The sequence below is a fragment of the Haemaphysalis longicornis genome, unplaced genomic scaffold, assembly GCF_048455015.1.
Source record: "Haemaphysalis longicornis isolate Haplotype H1 unplaced genomic scaffold, Haemaphysalis longicornis Haplotype H1 scaffold_7, whole genome shotgun sequence".
NCBI classification, from domain to species: domain Eukaryota; kingdom Metazoa; phylum Arthropoda; class Arachnida; order Ixodida; family Ixodidae; genus Haemaphysalis; species Haemaphysalis longicornis.
Window position 1 is genome coordinate 80,295,170 of NW_027526422.1, and position 21,113 is coordinate 80,316,282.

At 46.2% G+C, this 21,113-nt stretch overlaps 1 long non-coding RNA gene across 1 annotated transcript; it reads right to left on the reverse strand.

The window, feature by feature from the left end:
- Positions 1-204: 204 nt before the first annotated feature.
- LOC144144526 (uncharacterized) lies at positions 205-20,763 on the reverse strand. The gene is made up of 2 exons (XR_013317267.1): positions 20,642-20,763; positions 205-475 (listed from the first exon to the last, which is right to left on the reverse strand). It is a non-coding gene; the product is annotated as an uncharacterized LOC144144526 (long non-coding RNA).
- Positions 20,764-21,113: the final 350 nt, after the last annotated feature.

The following is a 21,113-nucleotide window of genomic DNA, read 5'->3' on the forward strand; positions in this document are numbered from 1 at the left end:
GCCTAGTAATACGCTCAAACCAGCCAACTATTTAGCCGATTTATGCCTCAATCAGAGACGCAGGCATCAAGAGCAGGAATAATATTGCGACAGATTTCACACGGTTGCTACCTTCACAGCACTAATGAAGCAATGCACCTGAAACGACGAATGCGTCACTCTTGAAATGTGAGAACAATGCGGGGAAATAAGGTGTCAAAGGACTACTACGCTATTTAGTTTATTTGCGTTCATCCAAGAGCTCGCTGTGAAGTGAAGCTTGGGGATGGCTTCCAGTGAAGTACTCATGTGCAGCAAATCCAGCAACCCTCGTAACTTGGGAAGCCTATATTATCGCAGGTAATACTGCTTTCATAGCAATTTTTATTGTGCCAGTTGAAGAAGAATCGTTGATGTGTGACTCCGTTCTTGGGATTTTGGCAATTATGAGGACCCTGAGAGCAGGCTCCACAGCCTAAGGATAACGTTACGAGCCCTAATAGATGGGGAAAAAAGAGCATCTTTATATTTGCAAACAATGGAAGTCCACAATTTTGGTACACTCTATAACAAGTTATTGCTAAAGTTGCTATCAAATACTGTGAATGTAATTACTAGAAGTTTCTTATTGTCACAATGCCAAAGACGGCACAGTTGTCTTCAAGGAAAACGAGTGTATTGGAGCGAACTTGTGCTCCCCTAACAACTCAAAGAATGCACAGGCGGCGAAGTGACGTACGCAGGCGAGCATCGGCGAGTCGAATGCCGCGGTGTCTGCTCAGCAGGCTTTTACACTTCGGCGGAGTGTTTCTCGAGGCGTCCATTTACATCCAAAATGTTGCAGATAAAAGAAGTTTATTCTATGCTACTGACGTTAGGGCGAAACGCTCTCCGTATCGAAATGAGATAGCAACGTGCGGCATAAACATAAAGAATGTAAAACGCGCATCGCTTGCGATACAGAAAGAAAGCCGGGAGCGGCCGGGCTGTAAAAGCAAAACATGAACAAAATAAACCCAATGCATGGTTCTCGGGATTACTCCCCCTCTAAGAGAGCATCGACCCGGTACTAAAATACAACTACACTCCAAACAAACAACAACAACAAAAGTACGTCATCTTGCTCAGTAAGGTTTGAGCCGACCAAAAAGGACGACTTCAGGTCACGTGCGTCGTCGTTATGTGCCGGAATCACCATCCGGCATCACTTCGTAGGTAAGTGATCCAACATGTCGTAGAACTTGTTAGGTTGCGAAATACCACGGTAAATGCTTCTCACTAAGTCAGCGTCACCAGAAGGGAGCCCACACCAACACACGATCCCAGGCGTGGTACACGGCGTCTCGGCGTCTGCGGTTGTGGTGTCCCGCATCCACCTGCTGCTGTTCAGTTGTAAGACCTCGAGCGAGATGGCGGGCTTCATCCGCACGCTGAAGGTATCCTTGAACGTCGCCATTGAGGTCGTCGTCTTCTACGAGCGCAAGGATGGCGTCATCATCGTAGTGAGCTGTCTTCCGTAGACAAGCTCGAACGGTGTCGTCTTCATAGTTTCCTGGACGCTGTGTTGTAACTAAACGTGACATACGTGAGGACTTCGTCCGAAGTCCTATCTTCAGCGTCGACGTACATAGACAGTATATCCGAGATCGTTTTGCTCATACGTTCCGTTAGTGTGTTCGTTTGGGGGTGGTACGCCATTGTTTTTTGTGGATCCGTGTTGCTGTAGAGTAATATTCCTTGCATAAGCTACGAAGCAAAGGCCGTTCCGCCGTCTGCAATTAGGACTTCAGGGGATCCGTGTCGCAGAGCAACTTTGTTTATGAAGAACTTTGCAACTTCTTGTGCAGTCCCCCCCCGGAAGAGCGGCGGTCTCTGCGTAGCGCGTCAGGTAGTCTGTCACTACGACAATCCACTTGTTCTCGGATCATGACGTTGGGAATGGGCACAGGAGATCCATTCGGATCTCTTCGAAGGGCCTCGATTGGACGTCGATCGGCTGAAGAAGTCCGGAGGGTCTCGTCTGCGACATTTTTCGTCGCTGGCAGTCCCGGCAGCTGCGGACGTAGTATGACACATCAATTGTAAGGCGGGGCCAGTAGTATTTCGCCTTGGATTTTCCCGTAGTCGTGCTGTGCTTAGGTGTCCGGAAGACGGGTAGTCGTGGCATGCTTCCAAAATTTCTTCACGAAGGTCTGCGGGGATGACAAGATGACAACTTGTTCTCGATCCAGGATTGAAGTTTTGTTCGCGAGGACGGAGTTTTTGAGGCTGAAGGCAGGTAAGTTGCGTTTGAAGGCCCTTGGGACGCTTACTGTGCTTCCTTCGAGATAGTCGATCATGACGCGTAACTCGGCCCTGAACGAGGTCACGGGTTCGATTCCCGGCTGCAGCGGCCGCTTTTCTGATGGAGGCGAAAAGCAAAAACGCCCGTGTGTACGAGATTTCGGCGCACGTTAAAGATCACCAGGTGGTCAAAATTAATCCACAGCCCTCCACTACGGCGCACCTCATCGTCTGCGTCGCGTCGGCGCGTTAAACCCTACAATCAATCAATCAACTCAACGCGGCCCTGAACGCTGCTTGGCGGCTAGGTCATTTTCCGTCGCAACTCCGAAGAATGCGCTGTCTTCATCTGAATCTTGTGGTGGTGGGTCGAAGGGGGCGCGAGACGGGCATTCGGCGTCGGAGTGTTCCCTGCAAGATTAATAGGCTGCTGTAATGTCGAATTGTTGAAGGTACAAGCTCCATCTACGAAGACCGGGAGAGGGGTCCTTCAAACTGGCGAGCAAACAGACCGCACAGTGGTTGGTCACAACCTTGAACAGGCTTCCATCCACGTATGGATGAAATTTAGAAATGGCTTATATAATAGCCAGGCACTCGTTCTCAGAGGATGAGTAGTTTTTTTCTTCCTTCGTCGGACCACGGCTTGCATAGACGATTACTTTTTTGCAACCGCTTTGCTTTCCGGCGAAGGCGGCCCCAGAACCTATATCACTGGCGTCCATGTGCATTTTTGTTTCGGAGTTTTGATCAAAATCAGCGATCACAGCCGGGCTTTGTTGTTAGAGCTCGCAGAATGCTTCCTCTTTGGCGCTTCCCCAGCTTTAACGGGTGCTATCATTGTTCAATCTCGTGGCTCTGCAATGCATGCGAAGTTTGCGACGAAGCGCCGTTAGTACACTCATTATCCGGGAACACTTCGCACGCCCTTCATGTCTCTCGGTCTTGGGAATTTCGCCATGTCTGAAGTTCTCACCGGGTCAGGTAGGACTCCTGCGGCGTGGACGATGTGGCCCGAAAATCTGAGCTCCTCGTACGCAAAGCGGCTGTTTTCAGGATTCAGCGTTAACCCCGACGTACGAATAGCCTCAAGTACAGACTCTAACTTTGCAAGGTCTTCGTTGAAAGTTCGGGCGAATAACACAACGTCGTCGACTTGTACGAGGCAGGTGTGCCACTTGAGGCCAGCTAGCACAATGTTCATGTCCCTTTGAAGTGCTGCTGGTGCCGTGCACAGCCCAAATGGCATCACTTTGAACTGGTATAGCTCGTTCGGAGTTATGAATAGAGTTTTCTCTCGGTCTCTTTCGTTCACGTCAATTTGCCGGTAGCCTGTCTTCAGATTCATCGAAGGAAAGTACCTTGCGTGGCAGAAGTGGTCGAGAGCGTTGTGGATGGGTGGCACGGGTACACGTCGTTTTTGGCGGTTTTATTCATCGCCGGTTGTCAGCGCAGAACCTTAATGTGCCGTCTTTCCCATTCGGGAATACGACGGGCTCAGCCAAGGGCCTTTTTACGGCTGAGTAATGTCGTCGCTGAGCACCTTGTCAACTTGTCTCCGGATAGCTGCCCTCTAGTATGAAGACACACGGTACACTGACTGTCGGGTAGGCCGTGCTGCATCTTCCGTTCTAATTTGGTGCTTCGCTAGCGGTGTCTAACGTAATTTTGAGAGCGACGAAAAACACTCGCTGCAGCGATATAGCAAAGGCAATAATGTCTTCCGTTTTTTTTTTTGCGGTAGAGCCCTGTTCTCGGCGAAGGGATGCAGAAGCTTGAAGGCATCTTCGGGTGCGCGTTAAAAGCCGCCGACCGCGATCACGTCACTTGGTTCCTGCATTTCTTCGAGGAACGCAATTGCATCGCCCGTGTTTAAATGTTGGTGCCCCTCGAAACCCTAGCAGTCATTAAGGCATTACGGAACCAGGGGGTAGATGAGCATTATGTAAGAATACTAGAGGATATCTACAATGGGTCCACAGCTACCCTCATCCTCCATAAGGAGAGCAGTAAAATATCTATAAGGGCGTCAGACAAGGAGACACAATCTCTCCAATGTTATTCACGGCATGTTTACAATAAGTATTCAGAACGTTTGATTGGGAACAGGTGGGAGTAAGAGTTAATGTAGAATACCTCAGTAACCTCAGATTTGCTGATTACGTTGCGTTGCTAAGTAACTCGGGGGACGAATTGCAAAGCATGCTTTCTGAACTGGACGAACAGAGTAGAACCGTGGGCCTGAAAATTAATATGCAGAAAACCAAAGTAATGATCAATAACCTCGCGACAGCACAGCAGATTGGGATAGGCGGCGAGGCAGTGGAAGTCGTAAGCCAATATATCTACTGAGGTCAAGTTGTGACTCCAGATCCCAACCATGAGGCAGAGATAATTAGAAGGATCAGAATGGGGTGGCGTGCATACGGCAGACATTCTCAGATAATGAATAGCACCCTACCATTGACGCTGAAGAAGAAAGTGTATGATAGCTGCATCTTACCGGTACTCACCTACGGAACACAAACTTGGAGGCTCACTAAGAGGGGTCAACTTAAATTGATCACGACTCAGCTGGCAAGGGAGCGGAAAATGATAGGTGTAACATTAAGGGACAACAAGAGAGTGGAGTGGGTCAGGCAACAAACGCGTGTTAAGGACATATTAGTAGAGATTAAGAAGAAGAAATGGACGTGGGCAGGGCATGTAATGCGAAGGCAAGATAACAAGGAATGAGGCCTGGGCATGTTGGTTCATGACTTGAAGGAGGGGAACAACGCAAATTTGACAGACACGAGAAGAAGGAGACGACACGCGCTGCGCTGCTCAGCGCTGTTCGTGTCGTCTCCTTATTCTCGTGTCTGTCAATTTTGCGCTGTTCCCCTCCTTGAAGGCAAGATAACCGTTGGTCATTAAGGGTAACAGAGTGGATCCCTAGAGCAGGCAAGCGTTGCAGGGGGCGGCAGAAAGTTAGATGGCCAGATGAGATCAAGAAGTTTGCGGGGATTTATTGGTCACAGTTGGCACAGGACCGGAGTAATTGGAGAATAATTGGAGAGGCCTTTCCCCTGCAGTGGGAATAGATAGGCTGGTGAGGATGATGATGATGATGACCCCTCGGTGAAATTAGTCATCAAAACGTGGGATTTGTGTTGCTTAAAGCGCGCAATGGCTCTTGCGACAGAGACACCACGGTCGAGAAACATTTTGGTCACCCTTTACGATAGCGTCGACGTCAAGGACACCATCTTCACAGTAAACCGTGATCATCAAGCTTGGGCGGGTTGGCAGGGTACGTGGTCTTCGGCGGTCCTTACAACACCACGGTGGTCGGGATTCAGTTCCGGCGTCATGGAGTGATCGGAGGAAAACGTTTTCGACTTTGTCTGCAGATCAGTTATTGCACCGTTGCCCGCCAAAAAGTCCACTCCAAGAATTACGTCGCGGAAGCAGTTAGGCAAAATGACGATCACAGCAGGGTACGTGGTCTAATAATAAGTAAGTCCTCAAAATAAGTTCAATATTGCGGTCAGAAACTAGAGGATTCCTCGTAATTTATCCTGAAGCGGGTTTAGAGTGCAAACAATATTTCAAACATTTCGAACGCCAAATTTAACCTCCAAGTTGTAGGTGAAATTATGCATCATGGTTAGTTGACGTACATCATTTGATTGAATAAAGAACAACTGAAAATGAATAAAGCAAAGATGCGCCTATATTTCAATTTCAGCAGGTGAAATACACCAGTTTATTCTAAAATTTGAATGACAGTTAAGAAGGCTTCGACAGTTACTTGACATCACATAGGCCAAAACCTCACGGCTTAATCAATGCAGGAGCTATCGTTTTTTACATATAACAGTTATTAGATAACGGAAAGTGGCTGTTGGTTACTATACTGAATTAATTCAGTTTAAGCGCTTCTAGCAACTCTTGCACATTGGCCTCGCCAATCACTCTAGTTATTAGCGGGTTAGCCCACGTAGAAATTGTTTACTCGGCAGCGTAAAACTCAAGAGAGGTTTAAAAGACTTTGTTTCTTCCAAACCCGTCCTGAAGATCTGGCAGCGTGTATTTACTTGCATAAAGGAAACGCCCTCTGGATAAATAAGAGTGGCGTTGGTAAGCAGTGGTGTAGAAAAAATACCCGAACAACCAAGAAGCTGCAATCACATAGCTTGAGAGAACGACGAGCCCTAGCCCCTGGTCCCGTGGTTGTGGATTGAGTACCAAAAACCTCGCCTCAACGTAACTTTATAACGCATCTTGACACTAACTCTACCTTACTTTAAAATCAACTCAATGAATCATAAGCATCGCAAAACTTGATTTAAGTGAGAGTTTATATCAATTTATTTGATTGATTATGAGGTTTAACGCGCCCACGTTACTCAGTCGATGAGGCGCGCCAGCTCCGCATTTATTTTAATCACCTGGGGATCCAACGGCCGCCGAAGTCTCGAACACACCAGCATTTTCGCTTTTCGCCTCCATCATAAAAGCGCCGCCGTAGGAGTTTGTCATACATGTTTGCTATACGCATTTAAAACAACCAACCTGACTCTTTGTAGTGAGAAGCCAGTTTTTATTAAATATTTCTAACAATAAACATTTTTCACTTATGTCCAGGGAAACTTGATGGGAGTGGCGTTTTCCAGCAACAAAAACGAAAGAACGAATGAATGAATGAATGAATTCTTTATTTATTCTTATGTACATCTATATATACAGATATTTTCTCATACAGCTTAGACTAACACGTAACACTTTAAGTGAGCGACTGCAGCCCGTTTGCTTCTTCACTGCCGCAACGACCTTTACTCCATCAATGTTGCTATAAGTGTCAGCTCCTTTCATTTTTTGAAGTGATAATCATTGGAAATCACATTGGAGGGACGTACGCTATGGCGCCTCTTTCTATTTCCGAGCAAGTGTTGCCACGGTTATGGCGAACGCTGGAGTTATTTTTTCTTTGGCCAATCGTGCCTAATCTCCCTGAGTGAGTATGTTTGGATTGACAAACGTGCGCTGGGGACGCTCGGAGGACGCTGTGAGGAGCGCACCCACGAGCGCTTGGCATTTCACCCCCTGCCCCCAACGTACTGTGACATCTTAGCCCACTACCGGAACTCCCGTCGACTCTATCCCCCACCCCTCCCCACCCCTCCCTCACAACCACCGACGCCCGCACATGGCGGCGCCTACAAGCTCAGACGTACCACAATCACACTCGCCTTCACTATGTCTCCCCCACCCTCTACCCATTCAACTGCCCATACTGCAACTCTCCCAACACCACCAGCCACCTAGTTTGGACATGTCCGTCCTGCCCCTCCGCCTGTCCGTCCTGTCCGTCCGCGGTAAGCCACAGCCCGCGGCTTACCGCAGGCTGTGGCTGCAATAAACGTTTTCAACAACAACAACAACAACTGCCGGGTGGTGGGTGAAATCTGGGCCGATCTCCCTAAGTGGATGTGCTTGCCTTGACAAGCGTGAGCAGGGGATGCTCGGCGGTCGTCGTGAGGCAGGAACACATGACCACTTAGCATTTTCTTAGGTTTGTTACCTGTCTTGAGGCCGCCGTGTGGTCCGCGCTCACCTGCGAGGGATCGGCAATTTTTTGGTATTTTTAGCTGCAGCCACAGACAATTATGGTTTCCTAAACTGCTTCGCCACTTAAAAACAGTTTTAACTTATAACTTCTAACCAACCCAGGCCAACTAACGTCATGGTTGGTGTAAATATCAACGTGTTACCACTTGGATGGGATTGGGAGAGGAGTGCGATATACACGCCGTGTAGCGGCCATGTGTCCCGCTGCGTTAAGATGAAGTATTTCTATATCGGCACTACCCTGTCTAGACGAGCCGAAGGATTCCTTCTTTTGTGCAGCCCATATTGTTGCCGATTTTAACCATTTTAGAGTACTAGATGTTCCCCCTCGCTTCACTCAGCAAAAGGTTCCGAAATTCATTAATTGGATAGGCCGTCACCAGCTCGACCGGTATCACTTCTCACTGGTCACCATTGTGTATCCCAATATTTGCTGAGGGAAGACAGAGCGACTAAAAGTGCTCATTTTGAAAGGCTGTCTGTCCGCGGTTTTTCTATCAAACGGCCTCTTTTCTGCGTGCCTCCGCCGTAAAAAATTGCAGAAATGAGGATGAAATACTTACCGTATTTCCCACTTTTTTCCTATTTGTTTCTACCTGAAGTCAAGTCTCGCGTTACATTGAAATACTGAAATGCAAGTTGTCTAAAAAGTGCAACGATGCACAGAAATCTCTTTGGTGGCTACAGGTTTCGACATATCGAAATGTTTGTTTGCAACATGTGCCAGAGCCATATGGATCCACTACAAGCCAACACCAGCTCTCGTTTTTCTTGCACGGTGGAAGCAGTGGTAGTGACTGCGTTGGCAGCGTGCGCCGCGCTTTGGCATTGCTCTCGCGTACTTGTGTGGGAAGGCCTCGGTGGTTGTCGCTGCCCTCAAGTTCTTTACTTCCCTTTGGCCCCCTTTGCGATGACAACGTGTGGCGCTCATACAACGGCAGCTTCAAGAGAGGCGCCATTTTGATGGCTGAGGAAATCGGCAATTCAGCTGCTGCCCGAATACTTGACATGAACGACTCGACCACCCGCGGATGGCGGCTCAAGCAGGGGTTTCTTTTCCCCAGCGAACTCGGCCAAAAAGGTTTCCGTGGGACTCGCCACAGCGGCCACATGGAATTAGGGAAATGTGTTGCTGATTGAGTCACAAAACAGCGCAGCCACCTCATGGCGGTCAGTGTTGAACTGATAAAGCTCAAAGCAAGCGATTTCTCTCCGCAGAAGGGTATCCCGTGATCGAATTTCAAAGTGTCCTAGCGGGCGTTTAGTCGCAGTGTTTGAAAATAAATGTGCTTTTACATGTTTTCATTGGCCGTTTTTGATTAGTTCGGTGGTCTTTTTGGCCAGGCGCAAGAAAGTGACCACTCCGATCACTTTCGCGGTTTGAGTTTTTCTTTCTAGATGCAATGGAAGGTCCCCCTCGCGTTACAAACTTGGTCGCGTCACCATCGCGTAACACGGTAAATTCCCCACTAAGATGACTACTCGAACCAAGCGGATTGTAAAATTGAAACTTCATAGGTGGCATCGACCATTGTATTGCCAGTCTCATCTGGCTGGGGTAATGTGCCTTCATGTACCCAGTTACTAATTTGTCATTGTAATAAGCACGACTACACGTTTCTGCAGTACCGAAAGATGCGATGCTTTACCTCATGTGAACCCAATGCGGTAAAGCCTTTCCATAAAAACCCAGCGAGCGCTAGGTGTTTAAATCAAAGGTCTGTAGATAGTCAGAACATTTATTTGAAACGAGTTTGAGTTTCGCTGGAAATCTGACAGCGTGTATGTAGTTGCGTGAAGCAGACGCCGTTTAAATAAATAGGAACTACGTTGGTAAACAGTGGTGTGGAAAAAATGCCTGAACGAGCTAGTAGAGCGATGTGAACTGCCCATAGAGAAAAAAAGTCGGTGTCACCATAGGCGTACGGGGAGCTTCTGAACATGTAAAACGGAAGCGCTTGTTACTATGGGCGAAAACAGGAAAGTAGCGCAAGGTGGCCGGTCAGGCCAGTGCAGAGCGCCGGAAGCTACGGAAGAAAGAAAGGGAGCGAACCAAGGGAAGCAGAAACACCGCTATCGTCGACAACGATTCGATTACACAGTGCGCATAATGAGCAGCACCGCAACGGATGAGAGAGAGACAAAATCCGTTCTAAACTGTTAGGGTGGAGACAAAATGTGAAGCAAACCTTGCAAGAGGAGCGTGGGCAAAGCCTCTCAGCAACGCGTTCTCCAAGATGAATTTACTGATTATGCGGTTGAATGTTACGAGTCCCCACCTAGGCTATAAGGCACGCCGTAATAGACGGCTCTGGATTAGCATTCAACTACATAGGGATCTTCAGCGTGTTGCGAAATTTCGACACACGATGCTTTTGTTTTTGCCTCCATAAAAAAACAGCCACCAACCCACGTCCGACCCGCGTTCTTGGGATCAGCACAGCAAAGCCTTAACGACAGAGCCACTGCAGCAGTTGCGTTTTAGAAGCAAAGTGCTAGAGGTGTTCGCGGTTTTGCATTCACAGCCCGTCAGAAGTGCTTCGGGACCTTCCAGGGTATTTGAATAACGAGGCACAAGCAAATACAATCAGGCTCCAAAGTTGTGGGCTTTTTTTCAGCCGCGTTACAGACACAATATTTACAGGGCGACGAAAATAGAGGGAAGGGCGAGGAGTGGTGACACGGACCAGTTCCACTTTCAACTAGAATTTGTTTCAGCAAACACGCATTCAATTATAGACACATATGCGGATCTGCGTGATATAGTGGGGAAAATGACAGGCACTGAACATAATGAAACACCACCCAATCTATTAAAAAGAGTGCAAAACGAAAGTCAGGGGGCGATTTAGCGAGGGGGGGACACCTCAGCGGGGATAGGTACCGCAGTTCTTGTTATGATCGGCTAAAGGGGTGGCATAATAACGCGGGCGTTACCAAGATTTGTCATTTCGGCAGGACCTACAATTTATCTCGTCAACTGATTATTGCTCTAAACATCACTACGCCCCCATTATAAAAAGGTGCACCACACTTACAATGGCCGCTCTGGTGTCCAGTGTGGCCACTCTGTAAATACTAAAGGTGTTCACGCAAGCGGGCTTTGAGGCATCTTCAAGGCTGGCCGACGTACCTTGCTCGGTCAGATAGCAGAATAGCTTAAACAATGTTTTCAAGACAGAATAAAAATTTGTTTTCATGTGTAATCGCACAGCCTTTTTTTCTTAGTTTGGTGAGAGTCTTTTCGTTTCGAAGTTCTGACAGTTTTGAGGGCACTGAAAAAGCTACATTTAGGTTGGCGAACGCCCGTATAAGGGTAATCCTGCGCGACACGTGGTCATTATATAAGTGACCAGGGCTACCTTTCTGGCTTTCTTTCAGGTTTCACCACACTCATCACGAGAGGTACGCTTGACCTCCGTGAGCCGTTATATGCCGCGAGTGTCCCGCCTTGCAGAAACGGTTGAAATGACCCAGGAAACCATGCCTGCACCTCTGGAAGCAAGCGCACCTGGGGCGTTAGTGTGGAACATTTTGAAAGCGCCGCGCTTTACAACTATCCAGTGGCCCGGGATACACGCGAGGAGCAGCTTCTTGGTACGAGGTTCGTCTCCCAGCAAATATGGTTCGCTGTGAAGTGTAGCCGGGTATCCAAGAAGCGGATCGTGTCCTCCTCTGGGAGCTCCTGGGTAACCGCCATCGGTCGCAGAGTCGACCGAAACATATCAAGGGTTTGCGAAACGGCTAAGTAGAAACATTTATTCAATGGGTCGAAGACGACTAGATAGTTGCCTTCGTAACGAAAAACCCTAAGTACACATTCTCACTCTCGCTTTGATGTTTTTACTAATAGATAGGGTGTTTTTTTTATTTCCTGCAGTGCCTGCCGTTTTCCAGGCTCGTTGGCTGAGATCGCCATATGCGTCCATACCTTAATATGTGTATTCGAAAAAACACTTCAGTTTGAAGCTGCGCTTGTCCGTGTGACCACTCCCCGTTCATCGTTTTATTATTTTCGCGCTTTCAACAATTCTTCAATGAAGGATCAACTAGCCCAACTTTCACGTTATTGTCTTACAGACTTAGCTCACTTTGCGAGGAATAATGTTTAGCCGAATAGCGCAGATGGCTGGGAGAAAGTTAAGCAAATGAAATATCATGACAGCGTATATGGGTGAACATTTTTCTTACTAAGCGTCATAATTTTATCACCACAATCGCTCGAATACATCCGTACTTATCTAATTCGCTCACAGCATATAGCTGACGTTTCCAATTGTTGGTATTCAGATGAATGTTTACTTTTAACAATTATCAAATTGATTCTTAGACAATAAATTGCAACTTAATGCTACAAAGACAAATTACATGTTATTTAGGCCGTAAAAAAAGGCGAGAAAGAAATCTCGATTATATTCAACGGAACCAAGTTAAACCGCGTGGAAGAACAGAAAGTTGTTTTCAAGAACAACTTTCGCGGAATACGCACATTGTTCACCTGTCCACCAAAGTCTCTAAACTTATAGTTCTCATATATGGAATCTTCCATTTGATACCACTATGGTTGAAACCAAACTCATACAATGGTCTCATTTATTCCAAACTATGCTACGAGATTTTGGTGGGGGGGACCACAACTGAAACTAATTATAACTGGCTCACTGTATTGCAAAAAAGACTTTTCCGCCTATTTTTCGACTGTCACGACTGTTACGCAGATTGACGACAAGTCATTTTGCTACTGAATATTCAATGCTTCGAGCTGACCAAATATATTACATGAAGGTTCTGCACACCATTCATAAGCAAAAGGCCCACAATCAAGTCTTCTGGCTACCATCTCAGGCATTCAATACGGCCCACTCCAAAACAAAGAACGAACTATGGCGAGCAATCTTTCCTGTAGCAGTCAACTCAAATATTAAATAAATTGGGAGAAAAATAAACTTCGACGCCAGCGAACTTACATTTAAAAAGCAGGCCAAGGAAGTGCTAATTAAGCAAAACGCTTGCAATACTGATATATAACTAAGGGATTGAAGTACATGTCCATATGCTCCCCTAAAGGTAGAAATTAAAAACTACAAACTAAAATACATTACCACGTAATTGTGACATAGTAGTGTAATTGATGACAGTTAATGCGTACGAATTACGGCGTTTGTCTGTACACTGTGATCCTTCTGTGAATTTTAGACTTATGCTTTGTATAATACATAGAAAATGCAGTAATGACTTTGCTTTGTGCTATTTCTCTATTACGATTGTGCTATTATGCTTAAATTTGTGAACACCCCTGTTAACGTACACTGTAAATCGGGTGGCTGAGGCCTCTGTCAGGCCACGTTGGCCTTTAGTCTCAGCCTCCCCGGGGTTTTGCCAAGAAAGAAAATCGAATACACAAATCAAATACTCAAATATCACAGCCCTGCATTGTGTTTAAACCGTCTTATTTCTTGAGTTTTATGTAGCTCTATACTCTATGACGTGCCGAATGAAAAGGGTATTTTCCCCATGTCTATAATTTACGCGGCGGCAGCGCAGGTGGTAAGGGGGATAGCGCGGACGGGCTCTGAAGTGACGGCGTGACAGCTTTCTAACCGCACGGGAAGACCAATGGCAAAAAGGTGGCCGAAGGTTAAACGTTGCTGCAAAAGTGATAATGAGGCTACGGAACAGCTTTTCTACGTCCACAGACGTAAAAAAGTGGACGTGACCGACAGCAGCGACAATTAAAAGGCGCCGCACAATCACCCACCCTCCAAATATAGCCAAACTAACAAGAGTGTGTTACTAACAATCAATAAAGAAGCCTTACTGTGGCAAATCGTCTCTACTCTTTAAAAGAGCTTTGTAAGCACGGAATGCGTCTGCTTACAAGAATCTTGTAAAACATTCACAGCACTCAACCGCGTCGTCCAAGCAACGGGATATTTAATGAAAAGTGCCGTGCCTAACGACGCTGCTGTGTCCCCCTTTAAGGAGCCTGATTGAGGGAGAACATCTTAGACACCCTATTCGACATTGTATGGCTGCGGCTGTGGAGAATACGTCGAGGTAGGAAGCAACAAGCGTAGCCCAAGTGCGAGCACCAAAGGGACGTGAAAGTTGGAGCTCCATTGGGCCATCTGAGCTGCAGTGCCATCGGTAATACCAGAGTGTATGCACCCACGGACGCCCATGTTTGAGCAATAACGAACCCGAGATCCAGTTCTATCGCGTCACCCTCCAGCAAGTCTCCTCTAACACAAGTCCCCATCTAACGCGAGTCTCCAGTGTCAAGGTGAACCTGAAGTCGACCCAAACCGGCACCTAAACCAAGCTCACTCAGTGTCCATTCACAAGTTATGGGCGGCACTGCTACGCGCTCCCGAGGTCGCCATAGGAAACGTATAACCCCGACCACTGCTTCTACGCAACTGGCCGGCGCCAAGAGAATGGCTTAAGGGGGCATGCAGACAAAATGCAAGTTGGTTTTATTCAAAAGGTTTGGTGTTTTATAGTGCCCCGCGCGCTTGCGCTGCAGCGAACGGTAGTTGGCTCGATGGAAAATTAAACAATTTATTTTGATTGTCCTGGCTGATCGCGTGTTGCAGTGATATCTGCGACGACGTAACGAATACATGTAGAAGCAATTAAAGTGAACCTGGTCCTATGGAGAGCAATTACGCGCGTAGTTTCTCGCAACATAAGATTTGCGGATGACTTTCCAAAGTATTTTATGTATTAAGAATTATTCAGCCGTCACCTCACCGTGCATTTGGACTAGCAACTCGGGGCAAAAAAAGTATAAGTGGTTGCACGCGTGCGGCTGTGTCTCTTGGGCAATAGAAAAAATAGCATAAATTCAAAGGATTGTCTACTAAGTGGAACCTTGTTATAGTAGAGTAGTATAGGGACACTTATTTACAGAAGAATCCCGTTGTTACGTTCCTCACTGTTGTGTTTTCCTGGCTGTTACGTTGTTTGTCATCGGTCCCGGGATAGCTCCCTTAGGATATAATGTATTGCAAACCCCCCTCTAATGTCGCAGCTGTGGGCCCGCTCACGTATGATGCAGCGCAACCTGACACTCTGAAGTCGCTTTGACACCGCCATTTTGGCATTTGATGAGTCCTGACCACGCTTTGTTACTGAACTAACTACAAGAAGCCACAGGCCAGTTCGAGAGACCATCACTAGATGGTTATCCGTCGAAAGTGCCATTACCATCATCACTGTGCTTACAACAGAAGTTTCGCACCTAAAAGTGACGCTGAAAGCAATGAGGCCCTTAAGGTTATTGAGAAGCGAGTGGTCCTTAAGAAAGGGCGAAAGAAATGCGAGCTTCTATTCTCGATTTGTTTAAGCGTTAGGCTGACATTGCATAAATAAATCGTTTTTGTCAAAGGGGCACGGCTTTCGTTCATTTTGCGTATCACGACGCCCGTGTTCGCGCCGCGAGACGGTCGGAACGGCTGACGAGTGGTCCTGTGATTTACCAATGCCCCATTTTTTTATCGACCTTCACGAGTAAGCTGACAGCGAGCGAGTAGTAGAATGATTTAACGACGACTAACATAACTTCACGCCCGTAATAATTGCTCTTGGCAACACTAAATGTGCACATAAAATGCAAAAAAGACCGGTATATTTGGCGGAACGGGCAGAAACATAGTTTGCAGCAACGAAGCTCTAGCCGGGCCATTTTTGTGGCTTTCCTCACTCTTACGTTTTCCTGGGGGTTACGTTTTTGTAGCGTGAGCTACACCGGCGAGGTTGAGGAGTTTCGTGTGGCTCCTGGCGAGCCGTGCTGCGCATGCGCGCGGAGCAGTGACGTCACACGGCGTTCAGAACGTTGCTCACTGCTCGGCGTCTCTCACACCCCACGCGCCAAGCGTCTTCGGCGACCTCCGTTCCGCCCGTGGCGGCATGGTCCACTTGATCATGAGACGGGTGGCCGTGTGTGGAACCGATGGCTCGTGCGTAGCAGCAACATTAGCAGCAACGTAGCAACGTAGCAGCTCGTGCGTAGCAGCAGTACGTAGCAGCAACCATCTTAGCTCTGGGGCGACTGGTGACGCTGCGCCGGAGGCGCTTGATGAATATACATGTTTCATATAAAGCGTATACCAAGTGTGTGTAATTGAAGCAGCCGTAAGCATGATAATCAAGCTATTCTAGACAACCACCAAAGCTAAGAATAACCAGTTGAACCTTAGCTCTAGCTAGGTATGTCCTGGCATAGCCGAGCTAAGCCACTGCTCATTTTTTTTTCATGTTCCGTTGAAAAACATATTAACGAGGTTCCACTGTAGTTCGTTATATCCGATATTCGGTCTAACAATAGAGCCCAAAAATTAGATCGGACCAGTCGAAAATCTGAGTGCCTTAAAAATTCTTGATACGGAAACGCTATATTTTTATATTCGAAACTATTATAAACAAGGTAACCCTTATCGTTCTCGTTGTGGCATTTAAAGCTCAATGAACCAGAACATAAAACGGGAAGTTACAAGAGAACAAAGTTCATTGGACAAAACTAGCCTGCCTTCCTATTTTTTTTCGAGCGAACGATGTAATCTTTGTATGGGGACTATTCACAGCACTGAGCAGCTTGAAGTTTTCACAGTGTCCTTGTACTAACCAGCTTTTTTCTACTTCTGCAGTTTCGGACGACGGGTGTTCATCCAAGTAGCTTCATAGCCTATTGCTGAAATATTTCTTCGTTATACCCAATTGTGCACGTGGCTCGCAGTTTCAATTTCGTTATAAAAGAATAAGTATCATTGAAATGAAGTGTGATCAACCAAAGTTAGCGTGTAGTTTGCTATAGCAGATAAGTCGCTATGTCGATGTTAGTTATAACGGGGTTCAAACGTATTGCGGAGTATTCTTATGCTGCTTGTCTAGAGTGCTAGTGCTTTGCAGCCAAATATGAATACGGGTAGTGAAAGCGAATAGAATACTTTTTCTATTTTACAACGAAGCTGATGGCCTTAAGTTGGTTGGAATATTTTGTGCCATAAACAAAAAAAAAACCCTCAGGCAGGACAGAGAGTTCTCGCTAAGACGCCGAGCGCATGCGTCAGGTTAATCAGGCCTACAGCATAGACCTCAGTACTCGTTGAAGAAACCCAAAACACGAATCGAAACCGCATTATGGGTGGTACGGCGCCTCTAAACAGTGGGAGCACCCCACCATGTGTTCCTGGAAAAGACTGCTTTTGCAGATTTTGTTTGAAAGCTAGGCCGGACTAGTGTCATTAAAAAGAGCGCAAGAATCGGAGTGCATGCGTCTGGCTGGCAGTACTCAGGAATTGCTTCAGAGAAGCCGATCGGAAGCGAGGATCGCGCCCAGACGACGAAAAACCTGTCACACCCTCTCCCATCATTTCTAATGGTTTACAAATCTTCAGTGGAGATGCGCTTTTGCAGGGTGGGATGGCGACCATTTTTTTAGTTTTCTTATGTTTCTTTTTGCCAAAGATGTAAACACATGCCATTATAGCGAAGAAGTACTGTTGTGTTGCCGGGCCGGCGACGCGTAGAAGTAACAGACTACGGCACAGCACGCTCTATAACAGTAACCATTGGAATTTTTGAGCATTGACAACATACACAGGAGCGCAGTGACCGCTGAGAGGCATTTCACGTACGCCCGCCCACCCGGTCAAATGGCCAACGTCCTATCCTCGGGATTTGGAGTGGGGCACCCAAACTAGGGGTGCGTTTGTGTTATGGAACAGGAATTTCCACACGCAGATACGCTCCCACCTTAATGCTAGGCTTCTTGGCTGCTCTTCGCTAGTGTGCATGCATGCTTTTTATTTCTTTCACTGGGATGCAGTCTATGTCTAACGTCACCCCAGTTTTCATTCCCGTGAAGCTGATCTACTCGATGCCGCTTCGGGGCTCCTCCTCGCCTTCGCCACCCCTCTTTCACAATTAGTGTTCCTTTCGCGTCAACAGATGTCTCTTCCACAAGCTGTGCAGTCGGCTGATAACGGTGGCAGCACTTTTATTATACAATTGCGAAGAATAAACAGAATCGCGGATGGCCGTAAAAAGTGGCCGAAACCCGCCTCAGCCGGTTCACGTGTAGCTGCCGCCGTTTCCGTTCAAACTGCACCTCGCCCCGTTTTTCAAAATCCCACCCCCACCCCCAGTTGAAGGGCAACTTACCCTGTTTTAATGCTAAATGCTAATAACAAAATAAAGACACGCATGGATGCGTATATTTATTCAACCATTTTGATTGAACACATCGCTCTAAAGAATATTCTCGAAAGCTGCCAGCAAATACTCTCGTTGTCGAAAGTGAAACCGATTAGGATATTTAGTGCAGTTGCATGAAATAATTTTTGTGATCATGTTAGCCGAGAAAAGTTTTCTATTTAAACATTCCCCTAAACCCTCCCCGATGCTGCTTCCTTCTGAACTCGCTCCACTTTTCAGACAAAACATTTCTTATGCCTCGGTACACATATACCATGCCCCCCCCGCGTGTCTCGTCACTTCCCCATGGCTTTGCACTATAAGAGGAACTTCCTTTCCGAATTTTTTGGTTGTGGTAGCCTAAGCGTCTACAATTTTCTATACTTTTAAAGTCGCTTTAAAGGAATTCACTAATTTTCATAATTATTTTGCTCTAGTGCCTAAGGCGGACGCCAAAAACCTATGTGGAACGTAGACCGCTAGAAGACGCGCACTAAGGGAGCTTTACTGGGCAATAATAAATCTATTGACTTCATCCCCCGTGTTGGAAAGCACAAATGCTCGCTACAAGTTGGTACTAAGTTTACCACAATGAACTTCACTAAAGGTGCTACAAGCGTAACCCTCTTGGTAATGTCCTTCATATTGTTATCTTAAGGGCGAAGGCCTTTAGGAGCTGGGGCTGTTGGCGTCTCTTGTCGTCGTCGTCGTAATCGTCGTCGCATGTTGTCCCTGTACTAAATCACCGTGAAACTCGTTTATCGCTCGTGCAAGAATGTAAGGCGTACTAAAAAACACTCAGACACTCGTTTACACCTCGCGCTGGAACGCTTCGTAAAGCGTAAAAAAAAAACACCGCGAAGCTCGTTTACGCCTCGCGCTACATAGCTTCGTGCTTCAAAGGCAAGATATGTTTTGAGCAAAGCTGTATACCTCTACCCCTGAAGGTTTCATCTCAGTTCTCAAAAACACCAAGTCGCCAAGAATACGCTTATACCCTGCATGCTTCGCTCCTCCCCATGTTTCCCGTTAGTGGAGGCGGCCTGTGATATTTTGTCACCGCCAGTATTTTTGCTGCATCTTTTCATTTTTTCATCATTACGTGTACAATCAGGTACCCGGCGGCAATACCGCGATTCCTGAAAATATATAATCATTCCAAGCTCCTCCCTTTGATTTCCTGCAGTGGAGCAGGCATTGTACATGTTTTTCGAGCTTCAATATAACCAAAATAACAGATCGGACAAATAAAAATAATGATCTCATCAGTCGGTCAACAAATTAGATGTACCAAATTGTCCTTATGGGCTTAATTCGCTGGCACATAATTTGGCGTCTTTGCTCTTTGTGCTGGTTTTGATTCCAAACCATTGGGAGCCCGAATTCAACAAAGGTCGGATTGACATTTTTCCTCGCTAGGACGCCTGCACGAGTAGTGTGAAAATTCTATGGTAGTGTAATGAGTGCCTCCATGGCCACCGTGTCCTTAACCTGAAACTTACAACCTGTGGACATATGAAGCAATATGAAAGGGAGAAGCCATATATGGCAGTGGTTCGTACTCTTATAACGAACAAAGGCACAGCGTAAAGACGCGATATGTCCACTGATGAAGAATAACCACTCACGCTTCGTAATATCTAACGAATCTAAATTGTGCTTCACAATAAGCCCACCTGAGGGATCCCTCGTCGGCCGTGTGGCCTGATTCTCTACTGTGTGGTTTATATTTTTGCAAACAACCCTAGATATCTGATTTCTTATTTATTTATGCAGTCGACAATGCAATGAAATCCCCAAACCAAGTAATACACCAGTACAGAAGGTGGTTTGTACGCCTCAGTAAAACACAGCTTCCTTATTGCATTTATTCAAGAAAAAAAACCGGCTCTCCAGTTAGGTTTAATGTCTTAGCAAAACACACCGTTAAGGGAATGAACATAATTCTGGCCTCTAAAAATTGCACGAATAAAGAAACGCCTGAGCAATAAAGAGTGCATGGCGTTGCAACTCCCATTTCTTGATTAATAATTATTATCATTATTAAAAATATATTTCAATACTGTCTTACGCAGCATAGCCTGCTTACTGGGTACTCAAGCGCCGAGTTCATAAACTTTCGTTGACGTAAATGGCTTGCATACGGAAGCATAAGCAATTAAGTTATTCTCATACCCAGCTTTCTCGCTCAAAATTCCGAGCTCTTAGGAATGTAGCATAACGACTTCAGGAAAGTAATATTTGTCCTAAAGCAAGAAGTCAAACGGAACATAAAATCTGTTAAAGAATTTTTCACGTTTAAATATTTTGTGTGTAATTCGCTGTCAAATCTCACTCCCCATGCATTTCTATGGGATAGTTTCCATGGCTCAGGAACCTAGTCGCAAAACGTGCAAGACATTAAACAGTGCACAAAGGAAGTTGTCACCCCCAATTTTAGCTGCGCAAAAGAAGTTTACATTTCGCTAAATAACTACAAAGTAATCACTGTTGAAAGGACTGCCATCAGCGGGAAAGCTGCACGTGAAATAAAATAGCTTTTAAACCGATTTAATATTGACGTCCTTACCTGCTAGAGTGAACGTGATCAAGAGAAATTTGAATGACAGCGGCATATTTATTGGACGATGGTTCACTTGGAGTGTTTGATGTCACGGTTTTGTTAATTATTGATACTTTTCGTTTAGCTGCAGCCTCTGGCTTAGACCACGAGTTTTATACCCACCGACGGTGCTAAGACGGCCGGCGGGCGGGGCTTGGGAAAATGTTACCCGTCCTTTTACAAACGCATGTATTAGTGTGGCCTATTTCAAACACATTGTTTTGGGCGTTTTCTAAAATTTACATATTACATTGACATTTTGGTGAACTTTGTAGATGTTCATCCGTGCAGCTTCATAAGATAAACTGGTCAGAAATTCTACTATGAGAAAGTAAGGGGCAGGAAATAGTTGTGCAAATAAAGTAACCTTAGTATATACACAAGGGGAGGCTGAATAAAAAAGGCAATCAAACAATAACAGGTCATTCCGTAGACTCTT